Below are 22,319 nucleotides of genomic sequence, written 5' to 3' on the forward strand. Positions count from 1 at the left end.
CTATCAGCCCCAGGCCTACAAACATCTCTGTAGCTGGCTGCTTTCTTTGCTATCTTTTCTTCCTGGGCCATCCAATCTTGAATTCACAGTTATAAACATTTCATCAGTTGGTTCCTGTCATCTTGACTGAATGTGTGCTTTCCAGTGGAAATTTGAAAATAAACTGATATGTATATTGAGAAGCAAAATGTTAGGCACTGAGGTAGGAAAGAACTTCCTTTGAAAGACAAAATTCTTATCCTTCATAGGTTCATAGTTGGGCAACTATGGTATGGTTCCTGGTCTATTTTCTATGCCTCCTAAAATAAGAATAATTTAACACAGTTGTTTAAAAAAGCCAAGGCTTAAACTATCACTGTGGTCCTTTATAAGAAAAGTTTGCTGACCTAATCCTAAGCCATTTTTATCTTGGTGTTTCTAAGACAGGGTCTTATTATGCAACAAGAGCTGACTTGGAATTTATAACCTGCTGCCTCCTCCTCCTAAATGATGGCAATGCTAGGATGCACCTCCACGCCTGGCTCATCCCAGGCCTTTTTTCCATTCATTTTCTTCCCTGACTTAGTTAGGGATCCTTCCCCCAAGGACTGCCTTCTCAGGACAATATTTGAATGCAAAGCATTTGTTTCAGTAGTGGTTCCAGAAAACACCAAGAATAGAGAAGGGAACTAAGCCAGAGAAGGGATGGAAAGGTAGGCAATAACAGTAGGTAATTAGGGCACTATTAACCATATTGTCACTGTGGGCACTAGAGCTCAAGGTTGCCAAGGAAATGTAGAAGATAGGGTATAACGGACAAATCAGTGTGTGTGTGTGTGTGTGTGTGTGTGTGTGTAAGCCAGAAGTCAATGCCAAGTGTCTTCTTCAGTCACTAATTTATTTGGGATATGGTTTGTAACCAAATCTGGAGCTCAAGCTCATGGAATCTGCTAGAGCAACTGGTTAACAAACCCCAGGGATCCTCGCTCCCCACTCCTCACCCAGTCTGTTTCCCAAATACTGGAATTATAGGTATGTGCTACCCTGCTGGAGTCCAAATGCAGGTCTCTGTGTTTACACAACAAGTACTTTACCACCTAAGCCATTTCCTGGTGTGGGACCATGGTCTGTATTCTGTTAAATATATTTTAAATAAATGCTGATTGGCCAGTAGTCAGGCAGGAAGTATAGGCAGGTCAATGAGAACAGGAGAATTCTGGGAAGAGGGAAGCTCCCTCTGCAGTCCTGTCCAGATACAGAAGCAAGATGTGACTACGCTGCTGAAAAAAGGTACTGAGTCATGTGGCTAACACAGATAAGAATAATGGGCTAATGTAAGTTAAAAGAGTTAATAAGAAGCCTGAGCTAATGGACAATCAGTTTATGATTAATACAGACCTCTGTGTGATTTCTTTGGGACTTAATGATTGCAGGAACTGGGCAGGACAGAAACCCCAACAACAATCTCCCTGGCTCTGTGGTTGTCAGTCTTGTCAACTTAATAAATATTGATACTGAAATTCTCTAAAATTTGCTTTCTATTATGAAAGAACCCAAATTGGGAAATCCTAAGGGGGAAAAACCCTTTTCTTCCATTTACTAGCCTGACTATCACTACTACTGTAAAGAAGTTTTTTTAAACTAGTTTAAATTTAAGGCTGAGCAATTACTATTTCATCCTATGCCATATCCTTGCTTCTTTCATGACAATAAGCCTCCATTTTATAGCAAAATCTTTATAGCAAAAGTAGGTAACCCACTTCCTCCCTATCTTCCTCCTCTACTTACTCTTTCCCTTTTTCTTCAATCAAGTTATCTACCAAAAAGGGAAGCCATATTGGGGTAACATTTTTAAACATTACTCCAATATTTAATCTAAACTGAACAATAAAGTCATGGAAGTTTTGGAGTATTGCCCTCTATTTTAAATCTTGTCTACCCTAAGATATGAAAATTGGTTTGCCTATAATTAAAATATTGAGTTCATTTTATTATATTTTGTGTAAATCTGAATTCAAGTGAATGATTACTATCGAGATGGGCACCTGGAACCAGAGGAACAAATCCTTAAATATTACCTCACCATATCAGGTAAAATATTTTAAAGGAGTTTCCTAGGATAGAAAAGAAAAGATTATGAATTTAGACGACAAAAGTTCTCACCATCAATCAGAAGCTGAGGTAGCGTCTATGTTCAGAACAATTTCATCTCCCATTGTGTATATGCACTTAGAACTGTAGGCTCGATTGTGTAAAACTTGTAACATATGTTTGGGAAGGGATGAGCTTTGTGTATGAATCCAATTAGAGTGGGTGGGGTAGGGTTCTATTGAGCTATGTGAACAGGACCAAGAACAATCCCTAACTCTAATCACCAAGGTGTTGACATTTCACCATTAGGGAGTCATTCTTTTAACATGAATTCATTATTTCTCTAACCAGCGATCCTCTTCTAAAATTCTTTTATTAGCATTGATGTACATGTTTACTCACCAGGGGTTCTCACCCTCTCTAAGGCTGTGACCCTTTAATCCAGTTCCTCATGCTGTGCTGACCCCCAACCATAAAATTATTTTGTTGCTACTTCATAACTCTAATTTTGCTACTTTTATGAATTGTAATGTAAATGTCTATGTTTTCAAATGGTCTTAAGCAAGTTCGGTGGGCCCTGCCCAAAGGGGTCCCTACGCATGGATTGAGCTTCACTACTCTACACACAAATCACTATACTAGGGCTCAAATGTGAGAGAGGAAGCAGGCAGAGAGGATAGAGAAGCATTTAACTAAATACATGAATTGATCAGGTCAGCAACAATTGAATGTGGCTTAGTTTACCCCTGGGTTTCCTTTCTTTGGGAATTGGGGTTTCCTCACGTCTTAAGGATCCAAAGAGAAAGCAGGAACCTAGAGAAATTATGGAAGATGCAAGGGCAAAGGAGACAACTAATACAAACAATCCCATTTCCTTCATTTAACCCGCAATTTCCCCTTCCGTCAAACCCACAGCTTTAATATTCCTCAAGTCAAGATTGATCCAGAAATCTATAAATAGATTCAATAAGACAGTACATTTCTCCTTTGTTTTCAATTATTAAACTGAACTTGTTATTAAAAATTGCTTCTTACAACCTTTCATAATGCCATGTAATACAGGGATACTTTTAATTGAAAATTTTTAGGTAGTTGTACATTTATTTGAAGTCAGACAGAGAGATTGATTCCACCTAACCTACATCCAGATTTTCCCCAAAGGTAACATTTATAAAACCTACATAATACAACTACAACCAGACGATTAGCATCTCATAGATCTTAATGAGACTTCACTAATTTCCTTTGTGTTCTCATGTCTGTTGTTTATTTCTATGCAATTATATCACATGTATAGGTCTATCTATCCAGCATTATAGTCATAACACCAAACATTTCACTCACCATAAACTCCTTTATATTGCCCTTTTATAGTCATGCCCATCCTCTTCTCATCCATCTTTCTATCCCCAAACCATGGAAACTTCTAGTCTTCATTTCTAAAATTTTGATAATACTAAGATGTTACATAAGTGAAATCCTTTTAGGATTTTTTCATTTGCCATAATTCTCTTCAGACTAATCAGAGTTATGTGTACTGTATCAATAATCCCTTCCTTTATATTGTTGAGCAATTATCCCTAGGGCAGATGAACCAGGTTCTGTTGAGCCATCCACCCACTGAAGGGATTCTAGCTGCTTCTTCCATTCAAATAATAGGTGCACAATAGTCACCAAGTACCTACCATTTGTTAGGTGCCTTTGTATTTGCTATCTCAACAATTTTTTTACTCTGCAAGTCTTTGGGAAGTTATGCAGCTCATTGATAAAGCAATTGAGGATTTGTAATATCAATTAACATGCAATTGGCAAATGGTACAGTCCCCCATTTACAGTACAATACTCAGTTTTTAAGCCCCTGAGTGCTGGCTGTCAACTCCAGTCATTGTTTTCCTCTTGGTTTATCATGGGTATCTAATTTGGGTAGGGCTGTTCAAAATGAATCCAGAGTAAGAAAAAGTCTTCAATTGGGGACCTAAACTTAGGATTTTCTATTATTGTCTTAGCACAAATCATGACAGAACTAAGGCACCACACTGTAAAACGCTTGGTAACTCATCTGCTTAATAGATTGGGGTTTTTTTGGGGGAGGGGGCTGTGCTTAAAGATTGTTGCAAGAGTACCTTCCCTGGAGAGACATAAACAACATCTAATCTCTCTTCATAAGGTCCCAGTGATTAAAAACTGTATAATTCTGCCCAAGTTCATCCAGGGGAATCAACAAGTTTATTGGGCTTACTTCGAAAGTAGGAGTGTTGAGTGACCAACCAGGATGTGGGTAACCTCACAGCTGCTGCACTGGAATGTCTTCACCCAGCAAAGATGATTGATGGCTTCCCCATAGCCACTTATGTGGACTGCCCTTCAGTTAACCTTCCCCAGTCTTGGTACTTCAGTAGCAACTGTGATCATGGCAGAGTTGCATACAAATGGCTGGGAGGAGAGGTTGAAATCTCTAGTGAGCATCCAATGTCTTTCTCTGCCCTCTCCTTCTATGAGGAAATTTCAAGAGTCAACCAGTGAGATTTTGGTCACCTGCTAGTGGCTATAGTTGATCTAGTGAGGACAGAAGCTGAGGCTCTTTAACATAGGATCATCCACAAGTCAAAGAGTCAACCCTGTGATTTGGGTTCCCTCAGCTCGATAAACAAACTATTTTTGTCAGTTTTTCCAACTTTCTCTTTTAACTGGCAGACACACTGGGGAGCGAGAGTTACACTGACATGCTGTCACATGGAAAGCAAATGACTGGAAATGCTATAGCAGTTCAGATCCAGGAAAAGTGTCAGAAGAGCCAGTGTACACAGGAGAGGGACCACATTCTGTCTATAACTCAAGTACAGTCTGCTGGAGAAATGAGTGTGCCTGTCAATAAAAATCATCCTCTGTGGAACTAGTCTTCAGGAAAATGCATGCTCCCTCTTTGGGATTAAAATCCTGGAACAATTGCTAAGCGCTTTCCCCTAACAAAAGTGCTTTTTCCACCAGCCCACTACCCACAATTGCCATTCCCACCAACCAGACCAACCATAAATTTTTCTCCTTGGAGCATAGGGGATATGTAAATCTGAAGGAGGAACTTCAAACCATGCTGTGATGTAAACATATAGCTAGCACAATGTCCGCACTAAAGCATTGATAATACCCAGTGATGACAAGTACAGAGAATGGTGTGGTCTCTGTAGGAAGCTTGTTGGCAATCTCTACTGAAGCCAAAGGGACACATCTCCTAAAGTCCATCAATCCTACCCCATGGAATAAATACAAAAGAAAGGAATGTTTACGCTTACCAAACATGCACACATAACAGCTTCATTTAAAATAGCCAAAAGGTGTAAAACTTGCTGTTCACTAATGGGACAAGGGGTAAATGATATGCAATATTCTTACAATAGAATACTGCACAGCAAAAAAAAAAATATCTGATAATAGGTGAGTCCTACAGATACCAAATGGAAAAAAAAAACCGCCAAATTCAAGAGTATGCACTGTGATGCCATTTATGTGAAGTTTAATAACAGGCCACGTGAATCTGTGATCACGATCAGAATAATGATTAGCTTGAAGAAAGAGTGAGGGTCGTTACTGAGTGAGAGAGTGCAGCAGGATGGTCTAGGATGTGGAACGTTCTCCTGTATCTTGAGCTGGTTGGTGGTTACTTGAGTGTATACATAGCTAAAAGTTTCTCGAGGAAAGTTTCTCTGCATGCTTTAATGCCCTTCCTATAAAATGGCAGGCCAGAATTCTTGGTTTAAAAATGACAAAAGGAGGGCGGGGAAGATAGCTCAGTCAGTGAAGTGCTTGCCTTGATGGGGACCTGACTTTGATTAGCAGAAGCAAAGTAAAAACATAGCTGGCATGGTGGCTCCTACTGCTGATCACAGCACTGGAGGGAGGTGGTGGAAACAAGTGTAGCCCAGGCACTCACTGGTAAGTCAGCCTAGCCTACATGCTAAATTCTAGTGAGAGATCATCACACACACACACACACACACACACACACACACACACACACACAGAGTGGGGGAAGGGAAGGAGGGAGGAAGGGAGGGAGAGAGGAAGGAAGGAAGACTAGCTATCCCATTCACTCTGGATCAGACCACCGACTTTTCCCATCTTCCCCCTCATCTGTGGAACTGTGGACACCAGGACCTATGACAGAGCTAGTTGATTGCTTCACTCAAAAGATTATTTGGGGAGTTAGACTGATGCTATAGAAGGTATAATTAATGGGAAATGGATGAGAGATTGGCACTGGAGTCGGAGGCAGGATAAACACTTCATGCTGAAAGGCCTTCTGAGATGTTTCCTGTCTCCTGTTAACAAAAGGGTGACTCAAGCTGAGGCGGAGATGGAGGAATTATTTGAGCGTAGATGATTTCCCCTTCTTTGGAATCTTGAGTTCAGTAGACAGACAGAAACAGAAACACAGATGTGCATATGCGAGTGCACTAGAGCACGTGAGTGCATGCACACACACACACACACACACACACACACACACAGAGAGAGAGAGAGGGGGGGGGCTCTAACAAGCACTAGAGAATTTAGCCTAAATCAGAGAAAGAGAGATTTGAAAAAAATAGGTACACCAAGCTTACAAAATAAACACATTTATTGGATTGTCTAATTCACACACAGCAAAACACACTCTTCATAACATACAATCCCATAAGCTTGAATAATATGCAGATAGCTATGTAGCTACCATCACAATCAGGACACAGAACAGTTCTATGACATCACCTTAGTTTCTATTAGGGGATTCCCTGTAATCAGCTCTTTGTTCCACCCATGAACCCTGCAGCTGCTGATCTGTTCTCCATCAGTGTCATATCAGTACAACCGTATAATACGTAGATTTGGGGTCTGACTTCTTTCGCTTAGAATAAGGCCTTTGATTATCAACCATGTTATTGTCTGTATTAGCATTTGATTTCTTTGGATTGCAGAGCAATATTCTCTGATGTTATAAATATTGCTAATTTAAAATTTTTAATTCCAGTTGTTTGATGCTAATATCAAGAAATTCAGTTTATAAGGTTCTGTGGGATAATGCTCTTGTACATTGTAAATATTTGTCATTTGTATTGGTTTAATAAAATGCTGATTGACTAGTACCCAGGAAGGAAGTCTAGGCAGGAGGACCAGATTAGTAGAATTTTGGAAGGAAGAAAGGCAGAGACATAGTCTCTAGTCAGACACAAAGAAAGCAAGATGAGAATGCCTTACTAAGAAAAGGTAACAAGCCATATGTCTAAACATAAATAAGAATTATGGGTTAATTTAAGTTGTAAGAGTTAGGTAGTAATAAGCCTGAGCAATAGGCCAGTTTATAATTAATACAAGCCTCTGTGTGTTTATTTGGGACTGAACAGCTGTGGGACTAGGTGGGACAGAAACTTCTGGCTACAAATGGTGCCCAATGTTCAGCAACTACATTCACAGAAAACCTGAGAGAACTTGGGAAGGAATTATAGACACAAAAGGACAGGGTTAAGCACAGGTTCTTGGTAGCAGCATTTTCTTGGGTGCCCTCTGTTGGCTAGAGGCAAGCCGAGGTGCACTCATTTAAGAGAGGCTTCCTGACTCAGATTTAGCATCAAAAACGGTATGACTCTTTTAAGAGGTTCTGCTTCTAAACACATACACTGTGTTCATGAGCAGCCAGCGGCATATTTCTTGGTGGTGGCATGGACCTAGAAACTCCACAGAGTTGTGGCAATAAATGTGGTTCCTGACAGTACCTTTCCCATGAAGCCTTCTCAGGAAGCCAAGGAATGGGGCAGAGCCAGCTGCCAAAGCCACTGGTTTAATACTAGCCATGCTGTTTAGCAGATTAGAGACTCATGCGGTCAGAAAAAGATAGAGATATACAGTGAAGACAGATTCTGATGGGGAAACAAAACCTCTAAATAGTTTACAGTGTGTTTAAAAATATATGTAGGCTTGGGAGAGAAAGAAAAAAGATAAAGTTCCCAAAAATAGAGCTATAAAAAAGTCACATAAAGATGGAAAATAGACGGAGTCTGGTTACTATATGTTATTTTGTTGTCATTGAATTGTTTGACTGCTGAAGAAGGAGCAATAACTACTGTTGGAGAGGGAGGCTGCTTGTTGGTTCCCAGCCTCCCGGCTAGCTTAGATCTGAAATAATCACACAGAAAGTGTATTAGTTATATCACTACTTGGCCCATTAGCTCTAGCTTCTTATTGGCTAATTTTTTATATATTAATTTAACCTATCTCTATTAATCTATGTATTGCCACGTGAAAGTGGCTTACCAACTAAATTCCCAGCATCTGTCTCTGGCAGCTTCATCACTTCTCTCTCACTCCACCCTTCTTTCTCCCAGCATTCATTCAGTTCTGTTTTCCCTGCCTATCTAAGTCCTACCCTGCTATAGGTCCAAAGCAGTTTTTTTATTCATTAATGGTAATCACAGCATACAGAGGGGACTCCCACATCAAACTACTAAAATACATTATAAATGCTGCTGGATTAAGCCAACATATATATTTTAAAAATATCTTGACTTCAAAATTTAATTCAAAAAATATGCTTTTTGAGAAAGAGGCTATGTTTTTATTTCTACCATAAATGAGAATAGACCCATTTTGGGTGACGAAAAATCAGGTTTGATCAAGGAAGATCCCCTGATTGGCTGCAGAATTTCCATTTACAATAAGGCTTTGTATATTTGCCTTGACCTTAAAAATTGTAAAACTGACTTACAAGTTCTAGTCATCGTATAGATTCATTGGGATTTATCCCATAAGAAATTATGTCTTCTATAAATAAAAACATTTCCCTTACCAATCTGGATATCTTTAAGATAGTGGCTGGCCTATCTGCCCATTGTAGACCAGGAACCAAGACAGATAGACCAGCCATGTTTTAAATATTACCTATGGTTATCCCAGATCAAAGAATTGTAGAAATTTTTCACAGAAGAACTCAATTGTTGGACCCAGGAGCAATTCATAGCATTATCCTCACAAATTGTTAACCAGGATACATCCTACGACCCCTCCCAACAATGTGACTGAGGTGTCTAATAAGCAACTGAAGGTGGAAAGCCAGAAATATTTGGTAAAGAGTGTATATTATAAGGAAACACACAGCACAATCCACAAATGAACACTGAGAAGAATAAGGTGACAGTGTACAGCATCATCTTAACACCAGCTAAATAAGCTGAATGTAGCTATAGACGGTGTAGAGAAAACACAATTGGATTTCAGAGGTTTTCTTTGGGAGAACTCAGATGAGGCTCCAGGAGACAGGAACTCTTGACATTAGACCTTTGAAGGTAGTGCCATCTGGACAGCCAACTACTGTCTTGAAATATCTTATTTCAATACATCATATAATAGCTAATATCAAAGGTCCTGGAGTCATACTATTGGAGTTCAAAATCAATCTCTGCTGAGAACTAGCTGTGTGACTTTCAACCAGCAAATTTTCCTTCTGTTGGTATTCATAAAACATAGTCACTAAGTATCTGCTCTACAGGTTGGTGACATGATTAGTCAATAGTAGTAAAATTCTAAAATTGTGCTTGACACATTAGTACTATGAATGACACACAAACATACACACAGGCACACACATACATGTGCATATACACTCATGTGCACTCACTCAAACAAAACATTTCCTTGACATTTTTAAAGACTTTTTATTTATTGATTTATGTGTATATGGGAATTCACAAATGAGTGGGGGGGGAGTACATATAAGTTCAGGTTCCTACAGAAGTCAGAAGAGGGTTGGGGTCCCCTGGATTTAAAGCTGTAGGTGGTTTTGAGCCACCCATCCATGCTAGGAACTAAATTTCAGTCCTCTGAAAGAGGGTATGCATTCTCTTAACTGATGAGTTGTCTCTCCAACCTCTCCTTGAGATATTTAAATGTGGAAAGCAGGTAAAGGGGAAAAACAGAAAAGGAGTTATATATATAGAAAAATTTATTCCTGACTCATGTAAGCAAGATCTGCAAACTAACAAAGCTATCCAATTAATACTTCCCTGGCCTTAAAGGCAAGCATGTGAAAATAGGGCATTTTATCAGAGACACTGTCAGGAAAGGAGTTCAACCAACACCCAGGAGATCTCTAATTCTCTCAGAAGATGAGCAACTGAAGAAATATTGTCTCTGAGCATGAGAATATAATAATACTCATAAGGGAGCAATAATAATGAGCACAGCTTGGCTTAGCTTGTTTGAATGAATATAGGTTGTTCTTCTGACAACCCTATAAGGAATGCAGGGGTGTGGGGTTCACTTCCATTTCATACACAGCATCACAGTTGGTAAGTAACAGAGGAGAAACTTGAACTCAGAGTTTTTTCTCCCCTGTATTAGTTACTTTCTTGCCGACAAAAGCAACTCAAGGAAAGAAGGGTTGGTTTTGCCTTACTTTTCACTGTGCAGTCTAACATGGTGAGAAAGGCATGGCAGTCAGCCTTTGAGACGTCTGGTGGCATTGCATCCCTAGTCGGGAAGCAGAAAAAGCAAGGAATGTAGGTGGTCAGCTCACTTCTCCTTTTCATTCAGTCTAGGACCACACCCTGTTGAATGTCCCCACTTGGTGCGAGAGAATTGTGTGTATTCTGCCAATCATGTTTTAAATAAATGCTGATTGGCCAGGCAGGAAGTATACGTGGGAAAACCAGACAGGAAGTAGAAATGATGTAAGGAGAACAGGAGAATTCTGGGAAGGAGGAAGTTGATTCCTCCCACTCCTGCACAGACCACCAAAGCAGCAGGATGTGATCTGCCTCACTGAAAAAAGGTATTGAGACACATGGCTAACATAGATCAGAAAAATGGGTTAATCAAGATGTGAGAGTTAGCCAGTGAGAGGCTAGAGCGAATGGGCCAATCAGCTTATAATTTGTGGAGACCTATGTGTGATTTTCTTTGGGGCTAAACAGCTGGGGAACCTGGCGGGACAGAAAACCACAACAAACAGGCCTGGCCCCGTTCATGTTACACCCACTCACCTTTACAGTGGGCCTTTCCACTTCAGTTAACCCCATTTAGAAATTGCCTCACAGATATGCCCAGAAATGTATTTCCTAGATGATTTTAAATACTGTCAGGTTTACAACATTAACCATCACAGACACCCATCGTGGTTTACCTTAAGGCCTTGTTTCCAGGAAGGCGGGAGGCATTCATTCTGCCAGTGGAGTATAAAATGATATAAGCTTACTTTTTGTTTACTTATTAGAAAAGTGGAAAACTTGGATGAACTGGTAATTTACGAGACATCCCTTGTCCATCAGTTACAAACATTCATTTATTTCAGGAAACTCTTATGCAATTAATGACACAGAAGGTGGGACAAACATAAAAAAATGACCTTCAAGGGACTAAAGGCAGGAGACTCTGCTGTACGTGGGTCAAAAAAAACATTTATATGTTTTAAAATTTGTTATTACATACATATATATGTACATATATATTTGTATATAACTGTTGTAGGCCTGAACCTGCCACTAAAGGACAATATGATCTTGGAGCAGTTTCTGGCCAGGCTGAGCTTCAGCTTTATCCTAGGTAGAACAAGGCTTTGAGTTGAGGTCATCTGTGGAGCCTCTCCAGCTGGAAGCTGCTCAGATAGAAGCTGCATGCTATGTCCAAGAAAGCGTGAAGGTGGGGCTTTTTGTCCCCCCCCCCCGCCTCTTCTCCTTCTTCAGTCAGCTTTAATTTGTCCGAAACAAAGCTGATTGGAGGCTGCTGGATTCAGGGAGCATTCCTATGTGTCAGTTGCCCCGGATCTCTTTTCTCAGGAGCCTTGAAGGAAGGTTCCTACAGCAGCTTGGATTCTGAAGTCCCCTTCCCTCTCCTTGGCTTTGCGCCCTGAACCCTGCAGCCTGTTTAGAAGGGGGAGATCATGTCAGACGAAGAGGCAAGGAAGGGTTTCTTCAGGGTTGTTGTTATCTAAGGAGAGCACAAAAGAGATTACTTGTCAGGATTTCAGCACAGAGGGGCTTTAGGGCAGTAAGAGGAATGGAATTCCTGACAGGTCGACTCTGCATGGGGTCAGGGTCAGTGTGGAAAGGTTTGTGGAAACAGCACAGCTCTGATTTGAACGTGTCTTGGATGTACTTTTGGTTGGATGAGTCAAGAGCAAGCCTCCTTCCCCTGAAGCAGGTCAGCAACCCAGAACAAAAGGGGACAAGGTCCATACACACCACAGGCTACTAAAATGATGAAGAAATCTCAGGACACTGCGACCTGCTCTGTAACCTTCAGTAATGCCTTAACTCTTCCCGTGCCTCAGCTTTCCAGTATGTGAATATAAACATAGCTATAGTTGCTATGGAGTAGGGGCTGAATAAGATAGTAAATATAAATAATAAGTCCTGGCATGGGATAAAAGCACAGGTAACGCTGATTGCTGTTGAGAATCTTGGGCTGAGACAAACATTTTTCAGAATTCTGCTGTGGTCGTGTATGATTCCTATAACTTTGAGCTTCAGTAATATTAATAGTCCATATTTCAAGAGGGGGCTCACATAAAGATCTCATCACATACTAACACAAGAAGGGTATGGAAGTGCATGCCTGCAATTCCAGGACTCAGGAGACACAGGCAGGGGGATTCTAGAAACTTCCAGGTCAACTTGACCTACCAAATGAAACCCTATCTAAAGAGAAAGAGGGGCGAAGGAAGGGAGGGAGGGTAAGACAGACAGACAGACACACAGAGAGAGAAATAGAGAGAGAGAAGCTCCAAATTCAGAGGGCTGTGAAGCTGGTTCAGAGGGTAAAATGCTCTACAGGAATGTGAACCTGACTGTGGCTTCTCAGCACTCATATAAAAGCTGAAGGAAACAGCTTGCATATACAACCCAATGCTAGGGGAGTGGGGCTCTGATACGCAGATTCCAAGAGTTCTCCAGGCATCGGGCCTAGTTCAAGTGGGGTTCAGTGAGAAACCCTGTCTCATAAAATAAGGCAGACAGAAATAGAGTAAGATGCCTGTCATCCACCTCTAGCTTCCATGTATGTGCATACACATATGCACTTAAAATCTCCGTGTCTGTCTCTCTGTGTCTGTGTCTGTCTGTCTGTCTGTGTCTCTCTCTCTCTCTCTCTCTCTCTCTCTCTCTCTCTCTCTCTCTCTCTCACACACACACACACACACACACACACACACACACACTGAGAAAGCACTGAACAGAATGCTTCCATATTTGCCTGGCTCAGTAGTGTCTGTTGTGATAGGCATGGAGTGGTACTCCTCAAATCCTCTCTCAAGAGAAGCGCCATGCTGCAGCTGTGGAGGAACACTGCCAGCAGACAGCATTTGCTGTCAGTACCTTGGGGACTGTATGTCCCTTAGTTCTCTGAAAAAGAGCTTTCATATATATATATATATATATATATATATATATATATATATCCCTAAGCTGTCTAGCACACAACACAGAAAATATAGCAGATTGGCTCTAAATGCTTGTTGAAGGACAGGCTAATATAGTGACTTGCTTCTGAACCATGGAGCAAATCTCAGTGGAGTAGACTTTGAAGCAGCCTAAGGCCAGAGGAGAGGAACGCTCCACACAACCTAATCCAGGTCCACAGAAGGGATGAGGCTGCCCTTGCCAAAATTGCTTGCCATCTTAACAGAGTTTTTCTTTTCTCTTTCTTTCTTTCTTTCTTTCTTTCTTTCTTTCTTTCTTTCTTTTTGGTTTTGGATTCTTTTAAATCTTTTTTTTTAAGATAGGATGTTGAGCCCCAGCTTTTTGGGATCCAATTTAGTTCTCGTCAAAATCCCTCCACTGTATCCCCAGACCTGGCTGGGAGGGAGAACAAGAGCATTGTGATGCCCTCATTTCCAGTCAGAACTGCCTGTGAAAATGTAGTCTTGGCAGATGTGCCCTTTCGAGGAGATTTTTATCTTACAGAACTTGACAGATTTTCGGCCTCACTCTTTAATTTGAAGTTTCTCATATTACCCCTTCCCCTGCTGCCATTCCAGCCTGGGTCATTTTTCTCTAAAGCGACAGTTTCTCAGCTGGTGGTTGCATTCCAGAGTAGGTTAATGTGAGAGGCAGAATTACCACATCTTGAATAACTTAAGCCAAAGCGAGGAGTGAATATGAGATTGACCAGAATGTAGCCCAGCCCCAGCCTTGGAGTAGTAGTTTCCAAACGCAAGTCCACAGAGCAGGGCCAAGGTCTTGTCCCCCAACGTGGGCGCCATTTGTAGTAATAAGGAGCGGCGGGGCTGCGTCCCCAACACCCCAGCCGCCTGCTCAGCTAGCTTTTGCCCCGAAATAATTACACGGACACTGTATTCTTTTAATCACTGCTTGGCCCATTTCTATCTAGGCTAATTCTCACATATTAATTTAGCCCATTTCTAATCATCTGTGTAGCGCCCCTAGGTGCGCTTACCGGGAAGATTCCAGCCTCTGTCCATCCTGGGTCAGAGCTTCATAGTGTGCATCTTCCCTGGAGCAGGGAGCATGGCGTCTCTATGAGGCGTCTGCTCCGGAGAGGAGAGCTGTGGAGTCTGACCTCACTTCCTCTTCCTCCCGGCATTCTGTTCTGTTTACTCCTCCCACCTATCTTCTGACCAATGAGGACCAAGCAGTTTCTTTTAATTTAACCAATGACCTTCCTCCATCAAGCTGGTGTTGGGACTTTGACCAACGGAATGCAGCAAGTGACACTGCGATTCTTTAGAGCTCAGGAAGCCTTCAGGCTTCTTTACTCAGCACAATAGCTACCATGTGACTATGACTGGGTGAATCTACTAGAGGATGAGAAAACATGCAGAGAGGCCCCAGTGAGCCAACCTATCCCACAGAGACCATTATAAGACAGCCAGTCATAGCTGACCCAGCTGATGGCGCAAACATGCACAGACCCTGCCATATCAGTCAATCACTCAGTGGAGCCTGGACCAAAAGGACAACTCACAAAGGCATGAATAACTAAGGAAGTGATGGCAAGGCCTCCAGGTTTTAGAGCAGATCATTGCATACTAAAACTAATGCCAGGGAGACTATGCAATCTAGGAGGAGACACAAAGCAAGAAAGATACCAAATAAACGATCAAGCTAATTTACGCTGTGACATGCTCCGTTCAGGTCACAAACAGGCTAAGGTGATAGACAAGAACTATGGGTGGCAAATTGAGAAAACATCTCTGAAGTGGAGATATTTTTGCTGGGATCCAAAGGAAGGGAAGAAGCTAGTTAGGTGAAGGCTTGAGATGAAAGAAAACTATAAGCCATAGGCTGTAAAAGTGGATACATTTAAAAAAGACAGAGAACGCAGGCTGGAGCTCCGTGAGGAATGATTCCATGCAATAGGAAACCCCTAGAGGGTTGCATGTGGAGCATGGGGCTCTATCCAGTGTCGACTTTGTAAGCTCACCCCAGCTGCAGGAAGGAGGAGAGATGGCCAAAGTCTGGAATTATTTTAGAGGCAAAGCCTCCCTACAACACATATGCTGGCTTGAACTCAAATTTTGTTATTTTATCCGTGTGTCTAATGAACTTCAGGTCATGGGCATTGCTTTACTCTTTAAATGCTGACTCTAAAATTTTCATTGAGGTTTTTTTAAAAGTTTTGTTATATTTTCATTGGCAAATTGTAATTATATTTATTTATGGGGTATAATGGGAATGGATGGGATATAATTGCCTCCGATTTTACAAAGGTTTTATTGGTAACTAATAGGTGCACAAGGTTTTTCTCACACTTATAAAATCAGCATCTGATTGCATGTACAATAGAGTATTTGATTCATGATTCTTTTTTTCTGATTCACAATTCTTTTTTTTCATTCTTTTTTTTAAGACAGGGTTGCTCTGTGTAGCTTTGGCTGTCCTGGAACTCACTATGTAGTGATGTGGGATTCCCCTCGGTATGCTGTGAATATGTTTTATAACCATTAGCTAATAAAGAAGTCACTTTAGCCCATGGCAGGGCAGAATATAGCTAGGTGAGAAAACTAAACTGAACATAGCAACAAAGGCAGAGTCAGGTAGACGCCATGTAGCTGTCCAAGAAGCAAGATAAGAGGTAACAATCCTTGAGCCTCGTAGTAAAATAGAAAATAACAGAAATGGATTAATTTAAGATGTAAGAGCTAGCTAGGAATATGCCTGAGCCAATGGCCAGTGTTGTAATTAATATAGGTTTTTGTGTGTCTGGGTCTGGGTGGATGAAAAAACGAAAGTACAACTTCCATTTACAATGCAGAACAGGCCTGCCTTGAACTCACAGTGACCCACTTGCCTCTGCCCCCGAAGTGCTGGGATGAAAGGCATGCGCTACCATTTCCTGGCTGATTCACAATTCTTAATCTTACAATTTTGTGAAATTTTCCACAGTACATTTTCTAAAATCAGTCTGTACTTTGAATATTTTAACTCAAATTTTCATAATAGTGTCCCCAGACATTCACATTTGCTTTGAAATCATCTACTACTTGATGGTATTTTTCTTACACTTGAAAATATTTGTTTGGAAATGATCATGAAGGAGCATCCCCAGGCTGATTGCAGCTCAGTGGGATTCCTTGCACACAGGAATCCCTGGGCTCCATCCCCAGCAGCACAAAAGGAAGAAGGGAGGAAGAAAAGAAGGAAGAGAGGGAGGAAAGAAGGGAAAGGGGAAAGGAAGAAGAAAGAAAGGCTGCCATAAGTTCAAGGTCAGCCTGGGTGCATGAGATCTTTCTATTAAAAAGCAAACCTGAGTGAGACCCTGCTTTTAAAAAAAAAAAACAGAATAGAACAGGGGCTGGTGACATGGCTCAGCTAGTAAAGAATTCTGCTGCCAAGCCTGACAAACTCAATGCGGTTCCCAAGACCCACATGACAGAAAGGGAAATCCTACTTCCCCAAGATGTCCTGTGTCCTTCACACATACACTGTGGCATGCACACACACACACACACACACACATACACACACTATAAATCGTATGTAATAAATAACCATGCCTTGGGAGGTAGTCTGCTAGGTCTAATTCACTTGCCTGATTTTTGATATGGTATGTCTTTAATGGATAATAACACATTTCCTATATGATAGCACAAAAATTAACTTACTCAGTCCAGAGTACCTAGTAGGCATCCAGCATTAGCTATTATTAATTAATATCTAATATGCTTAGGATGCCTGTTAGCCACTGGGCTACAGAGCTCTACTTGTCTGACTGTTTGAAATGTGGAAAATATCATTTCATTTAAATTTTAATTTAAAACTTAGGACCTCAGATTTTTGCTGATACAGAATCTTCTTCCAAATGTTCTGTCTCTTTGAGTTTTGACTCTCATGTTCACTGTCCCTTTAGCCAGCACAGCTTTAAGTTTCTCTGTTCAAGGTTTATGTAAGGGGGAAAACGTGCTTGTTTCATGTCTGAGATTGAAGTGGGAAAATTGCCTGGTACTTCCTAAAAGGTTCTGTCCTAGTGTCCTGAGTGGCTGAAGTTAGAAAGGGGATAGGACGGAAGTCCTCTGGCTGCCTTATTCTTTCACAGGCCTTGTATCCTAGCTGCGAAGATATTAACAGTGTCAGAAAAACAACTAGGGCTCCCTGGGCTTTCTCCATGAGTTCTCTCGATGTGGTGTCTCCAACATGGCAGCCATAGGGTAGCCAAACTTCTGACCTGACAGCAGCAGAACCTGTCCATTTGATGGAGCCAAGAAGCTGCAAACCGAAGGCACACTGCCTCTTCCTATCATCAACTGAAGTGACACAGAAGTCACAACTAAAACCGTGCACTAACAAGACTGTCACAAAGGCTATCCCAACATTCTCAAGGAAACGATGTAAAAGTTCTGAAGGAGCATGTGGAATTAGAAATGGCACAGCCATTTTTGGAAAACATGCTTGGCCACAAACAGAAAGAACCAGTTCGGACAAAGTGTGAAATGTGCTTGTCAGGAACAATACATGAAGAAAATAACAGCAGTCTTATTTTAATTTGTAGCTTTTCCAAATGGCTATATTTTTATCAGTTTAATAACGTTTGTGATTGCGAGGCAAAGGAATACAGAAACTCACATATGCTGAGCACCAATTAGGCCTTGTAAACTTTATACGAAGCTACTGTCTTAGGGTTTCTATTGCTGTAAAGAGACACCACGACCATGAAAATTCTTATAAAGGAAAACATTTAGTTGGAGTGGTTTATAGTTTCAGGGCTTCAGCCCATTGTCATCATGGCAGGACATGGTGGCATGCAGGCAGACATGGTGCTGGAGAAGGAGCTGAGAGTTCTACATCTTGATCTGCAGGCAGCAGGAGACTATGTATATCATCACATGGGTGTGTATTGAGCATAAGAGACACCAAAGCCCACCTCCACAGTGACACACTTCCACCTACAAGGCCAAACCTACTCCAACAAGGCCACACCTCCTAATAGTGCCACTTCCTATGGGTCAAGCATTCAAACACATGAGTCTATGGGGGCATTCCTGTTCAAACCACCATAGCTGCCTTTGAATCAGCAACTTTATTAGACACCCGATTCTTGGGGATGGCAATCTGACTCGGATTTAGCTTTTCAGTCTTTTCTGATGCATGTCTAGCTTAACTGATTAATGGGCTTAACTGTACATCATGAGTAGCAAGCTGATTAGCCAGAAGCTGGCTGGAAGTCCGCTGAGGCATCTCGATTCTCTTCTACCTGTGTTCTCATCCGTCATCAAGCTATCCCAGGCTTCATAGATGGAAGGGGTCATAGAACACCAAGCCTCCATTATGCAGGCACTTTTCACATCTTTTCTTAAGTCATGATTGCCATTATCCCACTGAACAAATTAAGTCACGGGGCCATATCAGATATACAAATATTGCAAGAATGTAAATGCCGGGAACAGAGAAAACTGTGGCCACAGTTTGCCTCACCGTAGCATAAGCTGTCAAGTATTGCTAACCAACTTATCCACAAAAATGTCTTAGAGTCCAAATAGGAGAAGACCATACTGAAGACCATAGATTCCCTATTCTTCTTGTCGTGGAACAAGACACAAGGAATTTGGAGTCTTGGTGTCTTCTAATCATACCAGTGCAGGCCATGTGGTACAAAATGAGGAAGATTTTGTTCAAGAGTCTTATCTTTCCTTTAATGAAGTCAGGAGAGTTTGAAGCAAGGAAGGATTGAATGGGAAGGGGGAAAGGTAAAACCTTGAGATATTGTGGATCTGAGAAGTAGAGAAAGACTGGATTTGGACACTGAAAGTCAGTGTTCCTGAATCTGGCTTATTTCACCCGCCATCCTAATTAAACCAGGACCTTTGGTGTCATTCCCAGGGCCAGCATATGCCACACTTTGACTGGCTGGCTCTTACTGTTTGTGGTGAGTCACTGATTCAGTTTCTTTGGTGCATGAGTGGAGTCATTTTGGGAGGTATTTGGCTTTGGGGTATTCAAAGCAACTCAAGGAAATACTGAACAGGAAGGCAACTGTGCACTAAACCATATGGGATTCAACATATCAGGCAGTGAGTCGCCTCTCTGGCTTTAAGGACAAGGGGACTGGGGAGTCTCTGAAACTTTTTGATGGCCTTGGCAACCAGTCCCCTTCCAGAGGAAGTCCATCATATTCTTCTGCTCTCATTTATCACATAACCCCTACCACCAGAGCCCCAGAACTATGGTGGGGAGCGACAGCATTTCAGTTCTGCCTTGTATTCTATGCTTTGCCTCTTTTTGCCTTTTTGTTTTGGCAGAATGGGACAGTTCAATATGGTGCCTGGAAGAATGATAGATCTTGGCAGGAAAGCCATCAGTCATATAAATGAACAAGGTTCTATGGTCATACGAAGCCTCGAAGTTAAGTATGTTACCATGCAAAATAGGCACATTCGCCATTTCAGAGTGTAACATTTTTAGAATTTGTCCTTGGGTTTTTCCTTGCTTATTTCTTCCACTTAGATCACTGACTCTGAACCTTCCTAACACTTCAACCTTTTAATACAGTTCCTCATGTTGTGGTGACCCCCCAACCATAAAATTATTTTTGTCGCTACTTTGTAACTGTCATTTTGCTACTGTTATGAATGGCAATGAAAACATTTTTGGAGATAGAGGTTTGCCCAAGGGGTCACAACGCACAGGTTGAGAACTGATAACTTAGATGCTTAGTGTATATACCAACACAAGCCATGACAGTTCTTCTGTGGATGTATCTATTTTAATGTTAATTCTTAGCTAAGGTGTGTACAATCTATCTCTAAAGAATAATTCCCATCGCCACCTTCCATCCTGAGGTCCACCCATCGCCACAGCAGGCAGTGCATTCCTGAGTGGAATTCCAGGTCCCCATTCCTCATCATCCAACAAAATTGTGCTCATGGAGCTAGGGAAAAGGAATTCTGACTAAAAAGAAGAAGAAAGAAAGCCCAGCTCATTTTTTCCCAACAATGTGTGGGTGGAAGAAGGAGAGGATCAGATGGAGAAGCAAACAGTCACCAATAGTACTCATGTGTTCCATCTCTCCTTTCTGGGCTGAATGCAAGCCATGCGGAGAAACAAGAGGGACCCCACAGACCTGAAGCAGCCAGCTTGACCTCAATGGGGCAGCACAGTGGGACCAAGCAGAGCAGTCTCTGGCCTTTCCAGGCTGCCTTTGGTCCCTGTGGGGACATAAGAATTAAGGGCTAGAGGGACGGCTGCAAGTACACTTCAGAACGATATTATCACTTTCGGTAGGCCATAACAGTCACCAAGAGGTGTCAGACACATCGGGAGGCCAAGAAAGGTGTGACCATCCTGAGATGGCCACAGGGGCCTTGTCCAGATGCATAGAAAGGCCTCACCCCGAGTGACGCCAGCCAGAGATATCAGTGTGGCACCCACAGGAGGCTGGGAAACCTGAGTCCTTTTCGCCACGGAACTCAGGAAGTGCTAGAAGACAAGTGTTCATCAAATGAGAGTCTGAATATCTTCTAAAATACTCCTTTTTTATCATCACAGATGACACTTCATTTCATTCCATTTTACTCCAGCCATATATAGGTAGGGGCTGAGCAGACTCATTAGCAGAGTTGGCGGGTGTGAAAACTCTCAGTGCCTATCACTGTAAAACCCAGCACCTCCATGGGACCTGACACAGAGCTGAGGAAAAAAAATACACCGAGGAGGAGAGGTTACACACAAAACCGCCTGGTCTTTTAGACTCCAAGACACGAACATTCATCATTAACCAAATAACGAGCCTAGCAAAAGTCAGTCACCTCTGCATTACTTACTTCCTGTTTTAAAGGGCTGGCATAAGATGAGACAGATACCTTTTGAGAGGCTCACCATGTGTGACCCCAGTACCACTTGAGTGGAAGATGGCTCCATGAGAACTCCCCCCCGGATGCTCCTTTCACAGCCATGGCACAATGGCCAGAAAATTGGTAGACGATCATTGCTAATCAGAGGAGAAAAGAAACAAAGCACAAAGAAGCTTTCTGGAAAGGCTGTGGGTAGGGCCAAGAAGGTGAGGCCTCAAAAATAAAGAGGCCTCACAGGCATGCCTAGCTGTGAGCACGGCTAATAATAGGCTCGCCAAAATTCATTCTTGTCTTTTTTTGCCAATGGTTTCCAGCCTGCCTTATTGTATGTATTTGAATCACTGAGATGTGCACAGAGATCTGGAGAGAAGTGAGTGTGTAGGCACCCTCCCCTGGGCTGTGGAGCCTCTTCTAGGAATGGCCACACTCCTTCCCGCCATACACCTTACAGAGGCACAGGCCCTGGTGAACAACACTGAAGCCCTAGAAGGTGCAACCTTGGATAGAAAGAACCTAAGCCCCTGCATGATAAAATTCTCATCTCTACACAGATGTGGACTTTATGCGAACAAGAAGTAAATGTCTATTGTGTTAGGTTTCTGAGAGTCAGGGGTCTTTTAGAGCTTTGTTTATTTATTTATTTTTTATTTGTTTTTTATTTTCTTTTATATTTTTTGGTTTCTCTGTGGCTTTGGAGCCTGTCCTGGAACTAGCTCTGTAGACCAGGCTGGTCTCGAACTCACAGAGATTCATGTGCCTCTGCCTCCTGAGTGCTGGGATTAAAGGCGTGCACCACCATCGCCCGGCTAGAGCTTTAATATTACTAAATTTATTTAGTGGGAGGAAGATGGTCCATTACAAAAGCAACCTTCAATGTTTCGCCATTGTGCCAAAGATAGGCCCTGATGGCAACAATCCTAAGGAGAAGAAAGGGAACTAACATAAAATTAGTTACTGGGATCACACCTTCTCTTTCCAATGT

Source organism: Microtus pennsylvanicus, chromosome X, assembly GCF_037038515.1.
Source record: "Microtus pennsylvanicus isolate mMicPen1 chromosome X, mMicPen1.hap1, whole genome shotgun sequence".
NCBI lineage: Eukaryota > Metazoa > Chordata > Mammalia > Rodentia > Cricetidae > Microtus > Microtus pennsylvanicus.